Source organism: Nilaparvata lugens, unplaced genomic scaffold, assembly GCF_014356525.2.
Source record: "Nilaparvata lugens isolate BPH unplaced genomic scaffold, ASM1435652v1 scaffold2778, whole genome shotgun sequence".
In the NCBI taxonomy this organism is placed as follows: Eukaryota; Metazoa; Arthropoda; class Insecta; order Hemiptera; family Delphacidae; genus Nilaparvata; species Nilaparvata lugens.
In genome coordinates, this window is record NW_024090341.1 from 37887 (window position 1) to 47840 (window position 9954).

Consider the following 9954-nt stretch of genomic DNA (forward strand, 5'->3'; position numbering starts at 1 on the left):
TCGGTTCAAGTTTTTGGCGCGCACTTTTGAAATTAATTTCCATCAAAGAATGTCGTAGAGTAACTGCGAAAATTGACAAAGGCTGCTGTAGTATATTATCAAAATAATTATTTCAATTATTAAAATTATTTTATGATTCAAAGCAATAGTACAAATTCAAATCAAGTAGCTGGTGCTGGTGCCAGAGGAAAGAATACTTTATAAGTTCTAGGTTGGCTATGTTGTGAATGGAAACATTTTATTATTATTGTTATTATCATTATGTTGTCAGGACAGGTGATTTTCCATAATATTTCAATAGACAATAGTTGAGCTGGTATTGCAGAATGATTCAATGTGGAGAAAGCAGAAGATAGCTTGTTTTGCCTGCGCATGTGCAGAGAAGCAAGCAGACTACAATTCAATCGACCAATGAGAGCTCTTCAAATGTTAATTGTCACAATTTACCAGGCTTCAACTGTGGGGCAGGAATTTGTTACTGGAACTAGTTTCTGGTCAAAATTGTTCCCATGGGACATGGAACTTTTTCCCGGGTAAATTGTGAATCGTACAATTTACCACCTTTCATTTTTCCAGAATGGGCCCAATATGAAGTACACATCAAAGTACCAATTACAATTAACTACCGAGCTATCTAATATAACCTACAAATTTGAGGTAAAATTCAAGGGAACACTATCACAGCGACTGCGATTGTAGTACAGAAGCTAGGGGAAGCGTGGTGCTCAAACCAGTGGTACCACAATCGCAAGGAAAATAATCGCTACCACAGCGCACAACGCCATGTGGAAGTATCAGAGCCACTGCCATGTCTGTCAATGCATTTCATATGCGCTGCGTTTGTGGTACCACAGAAGGAAAATAGTAACTCCCACATCCCACATGCGATTGTGGTTCGTCTGCAACCGCCCTAAGAAAATATTCCATGGTGTTGTGTACAAGTTGAGATGATACTGTATCATATTCTGTTAATACTGTATCATTCAGGGTGATACAGTATCATTTTGTGGTGATACTAATAAGTAAATAATTTTATTTCCATCATAAATTCCACTTGACATTCATTTCAAGTTTTGGAAATTATATGACCACTTTGACAAGTTGTGTGGTCATTACTGTATCATTAATGGTGATACCATACAGAAAAGATAGCATAAGAAGATTTCCCATGGTATAGGTCGTTTATGTTCCAAATTGCATGCCAATTTCTTGTTTGCTCAAGCCGATTACTGTCGACTACTGTCTATGTTTTAATTCGTATTTTCTTTTGTCTGTCTGTATGTATGTAACGCATTTACGTCCAAACGTGTTGTTAGAATTCTATGAGATTTGGCAGGAATATTTTAATATTCTTCCTTTTTTAACTGCGTGTCGATGTATACACAAGACTTTTTGAAATTTTTCATTTTGAGGATAATATAAAAGGAAAAGTAATCTCCTCCATACTACGATATCACTATATATATCATCTACTCGGAGATAGGATTAATCAGACTATAGAATTATTCATAATCAATCAGCTGACAAGTGGATTATTCATTGCATGCATCACACACATGTCTGGAGGAGCCGGTGAACAAGTGACACCAGATACTTGTGGATGAGAAAACTGCGCGAGGTCTACTGTTCACAGAACTACTAGTATTACTATTTTTGCCGGGTGAGAGTGTAAGAACGGCACAATATGAGAGACTACCAGCATCACATAGCTCCACGAAAAAATCTGGTGTGGTACACTCACACAACTTTCCTTGCTCATTGAACTGTTAGCCCCGTTCTTAAACAAGAATAATTTAGGGGAATAACATAATGACGATTGGCGGCAACATAATTATTTGAAACTACGATCAGACTTCTGTATAATTATGTGTATAATTATATAATTGTTTTCAGAGTACTTTTTCCTTTGTGTAAATTGTGAAATTCGATTATTTTTTTAAATGTCATCAAAGCAGCTGTTATCAAGAAACATTTTTCTTGAGAAAAATGGCAGATAATTACAAAAAACCATGTTTTTCACGATTTTCTCAATAATTACTTGACCGATTTTTTTTCAAATTCATACCCTGTATACCTAGTTATTTATCAGCTCTATCAACTGGCATGAGTCTTTTTCCTGGGAAACTAATGGGGGATCCACCCCATCCTTGAGAAATGGACTTTTTAACCTCCTTCTCGTGCATGAGGTAGGTAGGTAGAGCAGTTTATAAAAAGAACACAGTCATAGTCGAGATATTTCATCTGTAGAACAGCTCTTTTGACGTCTTTTGAAAAAATCTGGTGTGGCGCACTCACACAACTTTCCTTGCCGTTATGAAAATTTATCACCTGACGCTAGTGTACACGCGAATCTCAAGTCTCCTATTCTAAGATCCAAGCCAGCTGGTGACAGGGCAATAACGCTGGATACACACGAGATCTGCTATCTCTTCATAGTGAATGATTTAATAGAATCAACAGTTGCCAACAGTTTGCAATTGAATAATCACATTTTCTCAAATTTCAAGCTTATTTTCAATTTTAAGTTAAAATGTTACTGGACATTAATTGAAGAGATTTTCATGCTGAATCTTTTCAACTCAAAATTTTCCGTTTAAATTATATCTGAGACCTGATAATTGGAAATCTAAAATCAAACTTTGTATAGATGGGGTGGAGCTCCTGAAATTTTTACAGATATGAGACTTGTGGCAGTTGATATAGCTTATCAATGACTATTTTAGGTATGAATTTGATCAAAATCGTTGGCCATTTTAGCCGCCATCTTGAATTGCATTTGATCGAAATTGTTCCGTGTCGGATCCTTATAGTGTAAGGACCTTAAGTTCCAAATTTCAAGTCATTCCGTTAATTGGGAGATGAGATATCGTGTACACACACACACACACACACACAACACACACACACACACACACCACACACACACACACACACACACACACACACCACACACACACACACACACACAACACACACACACACACACACACACACACACACACCACACACACACACACACACACACACACACACACACACACACACACACACACACACACACACACACACACACACACACACACACACACACACACACCACACACACACACACACACACACACACACACACACACACACACACACACACACACACACACACACACACACACACACACACACACACACACACACACACACATACAGACCAATACCCAAAAACCACTTTTTTGGGCTCAGGGAACCTTGAAAAGTTTAGAAAATTCGGGTACCTTAATTTTTTTCGGAAAGCAATACTTCCCTTACCTATGGTAATAGGGCAAAGAAAGTAAAAATCATCGAATTTCACAATTTACATAAAAGAAAAAGTAGGTACTCTGAAAACACATATAAAGTAGTATATGTAGTATACACATTTAGTACACACATACACGTAGTATAAGTAATATAGGTACACATATAAGTAGTATACTCTTTATACACATATAAAGTAGTCTGATCGTAGTTGCAAATATTTTGCCGCCAATCGTCATTATGTTAATCCCCTAAATTATTCTCGTCTAAGAATGAGGCTTACAGTTCAATGAGCAAGGAAAGTTGTGTGAATGTACCACACCAGATTTTTTAATAATGTAGAAATATAATCAATCAGAAAAATATTCAATTTCAATTATAGCCTAATTTTTTTGATTTAATTATTGAAAAAATATTTTCTTGGCAAATAAAATATAATTGATTATTTTAAACACGAACAGTTAAAATATTACAACAGATATACCAGCATCAGCTATCTATCCTGCATGGGAGGCAGTGGCATTGCAGAGAATTGGCAACGCTGTACTCCTATCTTTCTTCACCGCCATTATAACGTGGACCTCACTATAGACCGTTTGTGGGTTTGTTCGACGATGAATTTCGATTGCTTTTATCAATGTACTTCAAATTCCCAACACATATTCTTTGAGCTATTATACAGTTCGAGTTTGTTGACCAACAACAAAATTGGCTCACTCCTTCGTATTTTTTGGCGATGTAACAGTATAACATTGAAAGTGCATAAGACAATCATTATGCCGCTTCCACACTCTCGCCAAGTGCTCACAAATAATGACGAGAGTGTGGATGCCTTCGATTTTTTTCCAGGCGAGCATCCACAAATATATCCCATCCAGGCACTTGTCACATTGCAGTGTGGATGGCAAGCGACTTGGCGAGAGTGTGGACAAGGCATTATAATAATAGATTTATACTTTTAGATCACCTGTCAGCTGGATTATTGATTACATGCAGCAATTAATAACAAAATAAAACTTGAACTATTTATCTTGTATTTCCACTGCCTTCAATAGAACATCTGACAATATCAGCAGCATCTTGAGAGCGAGTTCTCCAGCCCGGGGAGCTCACTAGTTTAAGGGCCGAGACACACGAGGCAGTTTCTCATACAAATAGACACGGCATGACATTACAGGAAGCTCACTGATTGACTGATTCTCGATACGTCAACCCAATCACACAATCGGAGAGCTTTCTGTCCTGTCGTGCCGACACGTCTGAAAAACGCCTCGTGTGTTTCATTGAATGAATAAATTTGGAATTCTTCATCTTGTTTGTGATTTAATAAGATAGCAGTTCATCGAATGTGGAGTTGAATGTAAATTGCTGTAAATTTGTACTGAATCTTATTAATTTCAGGAAGTGATTGATTAATTGGTACAGTCTGGGTTTTAATTTAATTTAGTCCAATTTAAGTCACCATGAACACAAAAATAATACAAGGTTGTGACAGACAAAAACAATAACTATTATTTCTAAATGGAAATTGAAATATATTAGCCAATTTTTGTTTATTGTAGAACGCTAGTCTTTGAAATCGATTTCATTGTTCATCCAGTGTTGAAATTCAATTAGTCTGTAAGCTGTGCGAACCCTTCACCTGGCTTCAAGATGTCCGCTGTCGCAAAAGGTCGAAAATTTGATTTTCCCATCTGACCGATTCTCATACAGTCGAATCCCATTTGATAGAAAAATGTTGCTGTTCGTCGCAAATGGTCGAATCCTATTAGGTCGAAAAGTTTTGTAGTTTGTCGCAAAAAGACGAATCCCATTTGGTAGAAAAGTTTTGAATTTTGTCGCAAATGATCGAATCCCATCAGACCGATAGCCGAGTGAGAAACTGGAGAAGGAAATGAAAAAACCCGGTTCTACCGATTGCGCTCAGAATTTGTTGAGTTGAGCCGGCATGAATGTATGAGCTGCGCCCCTAGATTTTACAGCTATATCCCGATCACGAAAAAACTTGGCACACACTTACACCACAACAACAACAACAAGAAGAAGAAGAAGAAGAAGAAGAAGAAGAAGAAAGAAAGAAGAAAGAAGAAGAAGAAGAAGAAGAAGAAGAAAGAGAGAAGACAGAAGAAGAAGAAGAAGAAGAAGAGAAGAAGAAGAAGAAGAAGAAGAAGAAGAAGAAGAAGAAGAAGAAGAAGAAAAGAAGAAGAAGAAAAGAAGAAGAAGAAGAAGAAGAAAAGAAGAAGAAGAAGAAAATCTGTCTCAGGTTTAATGCTGTTCTTAGTGAGAATTTGTGTGTATTTTTGGCTTCAAATTCATAAAATAACTTAATTATTCAATGTGCAGTGATAATTAAAGTGGATATTTATCTATAATTTGATGTTTTAATTTTTCTAAATTTAAAATTTGCATCTCATATTTATTTTTTGGACGAAAGTTGAGCTTGAACTTCTTACAGAAGAAACATAACCTATTTTTTGGACATGTAATCAAAATTTGGGAATGGAATAGTTTGGGCCAAGCCTGTTGTTCCTTCCCAATCATATTTATATGATTGTTATTGTATCCACGTAAAAAATAAATAAATAAATAATTTTACGTACGTTTCCATGAATTACACTCAGTATCTGGTGCCTGATTTATCATACTTCTACATACCTTACATCAATTTATCATCGGTGCTGCGTTAGAAAATGCATTACCTAAGTTATATGCTTTGTTTAATAACATACAAGGAACACAATCGGTTTTTTTTCAACAGATACTGACTTCTGATACTGACTTGTGAGTGATATTGTTCCAGCATTAACACTTTGTTCATCTAGAGAGCAAACAATTTTCTAAAATTAAAATGAACTTACCATTACCAGGATTGTCAACTTTATCAATGTTGACAAGGAATATTTAAATGTCTTCCAGGACTTCTAAAAGAGTTCTCACATTCATGACACAGCAGAATTGAAAGCTAAGGGACAATCGAGAAATGACTATCTTGAGCTTTGATGAGATGAGTATAGCTATTCACGTTTAGTGTATGACAAAAGAGAAGACCAATTCTTTAACCACACTCAAAAGTTCAGGTTGTGATGGCAAGGAGTCTATGTAGGATAGATAGATAGATAGATGAAGAATTTATTTTCACTTCAAAAACAATACAAAATAATACAAATAAATACAATATCATTCGTCACCAATCAATACCATAGTTCATAATAATCCGAAAATTCTTAGGCATAGCCAAAGCCGTCAGCCGGAGTTGATAGTTATTTAATCTATATCTCATCCTTATCTTCTAGGTTTTGTCAATGTTCTCACAGTAGGCTACAGAGTGAACGGGCTGCACAATGTCATGCGATAGCACTCAATAAACTTTATAAGGCAACTGGGAAGTTAGCACTAAATATTAGTCACTCATAGCACAGTAGTCCGTCTATGCTTGGAGTCTTATCATTTTCAGTTCATTTGAGAAACCTGAATCATTATTATAGGCCTAGAGATGAACTACACATTGATACAAAGTAAATTATTCTTACTTATTAATTGAACATATAAATAATTCTTTATGAAATGAAGTGATACAATGATAATTTGAACTCATTTGAACAATAAATAATCATCTTCAATTAAACCGATGAACTCAATCATACATGTCCAGAGCTATATGTACAGTTTTCGGTTTGGGAACAATATTTACAATGACATATTTATTTTCTATAATCCACAAGTATTATTAGAGTACAGCTATTTTTAGAAATTAAATTCATCCACAAGGAGCTTTCTATATCTCAATTTTACATTCACATATCCCGCTAGACCTTTCCAGTTTTTACCATTTAAATACTCTTGGACCATTTCATCCGTTATCACCGAGCTTCCAAACCATTTTACTCGGTACTCTGATAGCACCTTACATTTTCCTATAAAATGATAAATGTCTTTAATTTCTTGACTATTACATAGTGAACAAATATAGCTGTTCCCCCTATCTACTCTAAAATTCAAGGGTAATAATGATCCTCTCGCTCTGAAAATTATGCTAATCATCCTTCTTTTATTGAGTCGTTTAAATAATCTTTCATAACTGCGTTATTGGTTCTTAACGTATAATATATTTGATGAAACTGAGAATTTGAAGCTTTCTCCCACCAAGTTCCCAGTACATTACGGCGAATTTTATCAATTATATTGTCGCATGTCATCTCCCAACGATTTGGCTGAGTTATAGGGTCCACCCATCCCTCATTAAATTGATTAAATAATTGTTTCCATTCACTACACCAGCCACTATTACTCTGTACCACTAAGCTTGTTAATATTTTAGGGAATCTATGGTCAGGTAATGCAAGTGCTTTCAATATGTATTTGAATGGATTTTTAGGGTCTGTAGCCACATAATATCCCTCCCGCTTTCTAAATATAGAATATAGTTGGGCGTATTCTGCGGTAACCCGAACATTCGTTTCATGAAAAATCTATTGGAACATTCTACATCCTCCCTACGTTGATACCCCTACACCTGACCAGCATACGTGATAGTTGTTCTACTCACTGTCTCAAAAACTTGCCATTTAGTGGATAACGGTACATCTTCGCTGCCTATAAACTTCCGCCATAAACTATTAATACCGTATCTTGCTGATGTTAGCTTACTTGAAAAATGTTTGCTGAGGGACAAAGTGGGAGTGAACGTAACCCCTAGATATTTATACTCATTTACAATTTGAATGGGATCCTCACCATAGTACCATTTTTCATTTCGACTTAATCTACCTCCTTTCCTAAAAAACCATAATCTTAGATTTATCTTTAATAATAAGTTCCATCGAAAACGTACTGTTGCAGCCTATTTATCTACTTTGTAACTCCCTAATATTATCAGAAAATATCACTAAATTCATCTGCTAAAGAAGGGAATTAATTTTAGAGTTCCCCACCCTCAATCCTCCACCTACACATTCACAATATCATGCGTGAAAATCGAAACACAATTGAGAGAGGTAGGCAGCCCTGTTTTAATCCGCTCTCAAATCTAATACTCCTTGTTTACCCGTTTTCACACCATACAGAGGAGGACGCTTTTCTATATAAAGCTCTAATCATTCCTACGAATTTACTGGGATTCCTATCTCAAGAAGTCATAGCACAGTGCTTCTCTGTCTATAAAGTCATAAGCACTTGGAAGTCAATAAAAAACAGTATATTTTTTACGCTGTACAGTAGTGAAATATTTTTACTCTATGCAGGACCAAAATGTTATCTACGGCAGAATACCCTACTCTAAAACCCGCCTGATTCTCGGATAATTTTTCTCATTCTAACCCAATCCTCCAATCTTTTTAATAGTATTCCTACAAATACTTTATAAACGGAATTTGTGAACGATATGGCTCTATAGTTTATAGATTCTTGGTGTCGCCTTTTTATGTAAGGAATATTATTGATTTAATAAAAGACTCAGGGGACGTACACTCATCAATTTTATTCATACTATACATTAATGACCTCCTGAATCTCGACTTGCAAAATGGTCAAACAATCTCATTTGCCGACGACACCACTTTAGTTTTTCGGTGATAACTGGGAGAGTACTAAAATATCAGCTGAGAAGGGTATTTCCAGGTCAAGAACTGGCTTGACTATCATACCCTGACTCTGAATCATAAAAATCTTCATTCATGACCTTCACACCAATGCTGCTACTCAACCTGTAAACCGAATAAACTTGAAAATTCATAATATCAAATGTAATAAAATAGGTTTGAATGATTGTGACTGTCCTAAACTAGAACTCTAAAACCGTTAAATACCTGGGAATAATTGTTGACCGTCATCTGAGATGGGATTCCCAGATCCAATCTCTATGTCACAAGGTCAAGTATCTAACAAATAAATTTTACAAAATGAGCCAGTTGAAAATGCAACAAATTACTAGAATGGCCTACTTTGCTTACGCACAATCTGTGTTGCAATATGGAATTAGGGTATGGGGGGTACTGCTGAATGTCATATAAACAAGATCTTCAATGTTCAAAAACATATAATAAAAGTGGCACTAAGCAAACCAAGGCTGTATCCTACTAGAATTCTCTTCCAGGAATCTAACATACTTACAATCAAACAGCTCTACTTGAAAATTTAATTTCATATTTATTAAAAAACAAAATCTTTTCAATACCCGAATTACTCCATATAACACGCGCCAAACTTACAGGAGATCTGACTTACCTGAAACTAATCTAACAGTATGTAGAATGCAATTTCCGTATAGATGTGACAAACTAGTAAATATTATACCACAAGACTTCATATCAGACAATCAAAATTGCTATAAGAGAAAAGAAATCTTATCATGGATCAAAACATCACCTGACGTTTTCAGTAATCAAAGGCAGTAGCTTATAACAAATTCTAAATTTACGTTTCTCCACTCACCTCTTCTCATCACCAGTTGACTTGTGCATTCACTGTGCTTCTTCTCTCTTTCTCAGGTTTTCCCTCTTATATTGTAAAAAAAACTGTTCTTCATTTCACTCTGTATTTCAAATTTATTTTACCATTAGGCTATTCTTAGTCATTATTATATTCTATTTTATAATATTTTTTCTTTTCTACGTTTCTCAATCTTTATATTCTCTTACTCATGCTCGCGAACAGACGAAAGTCTTG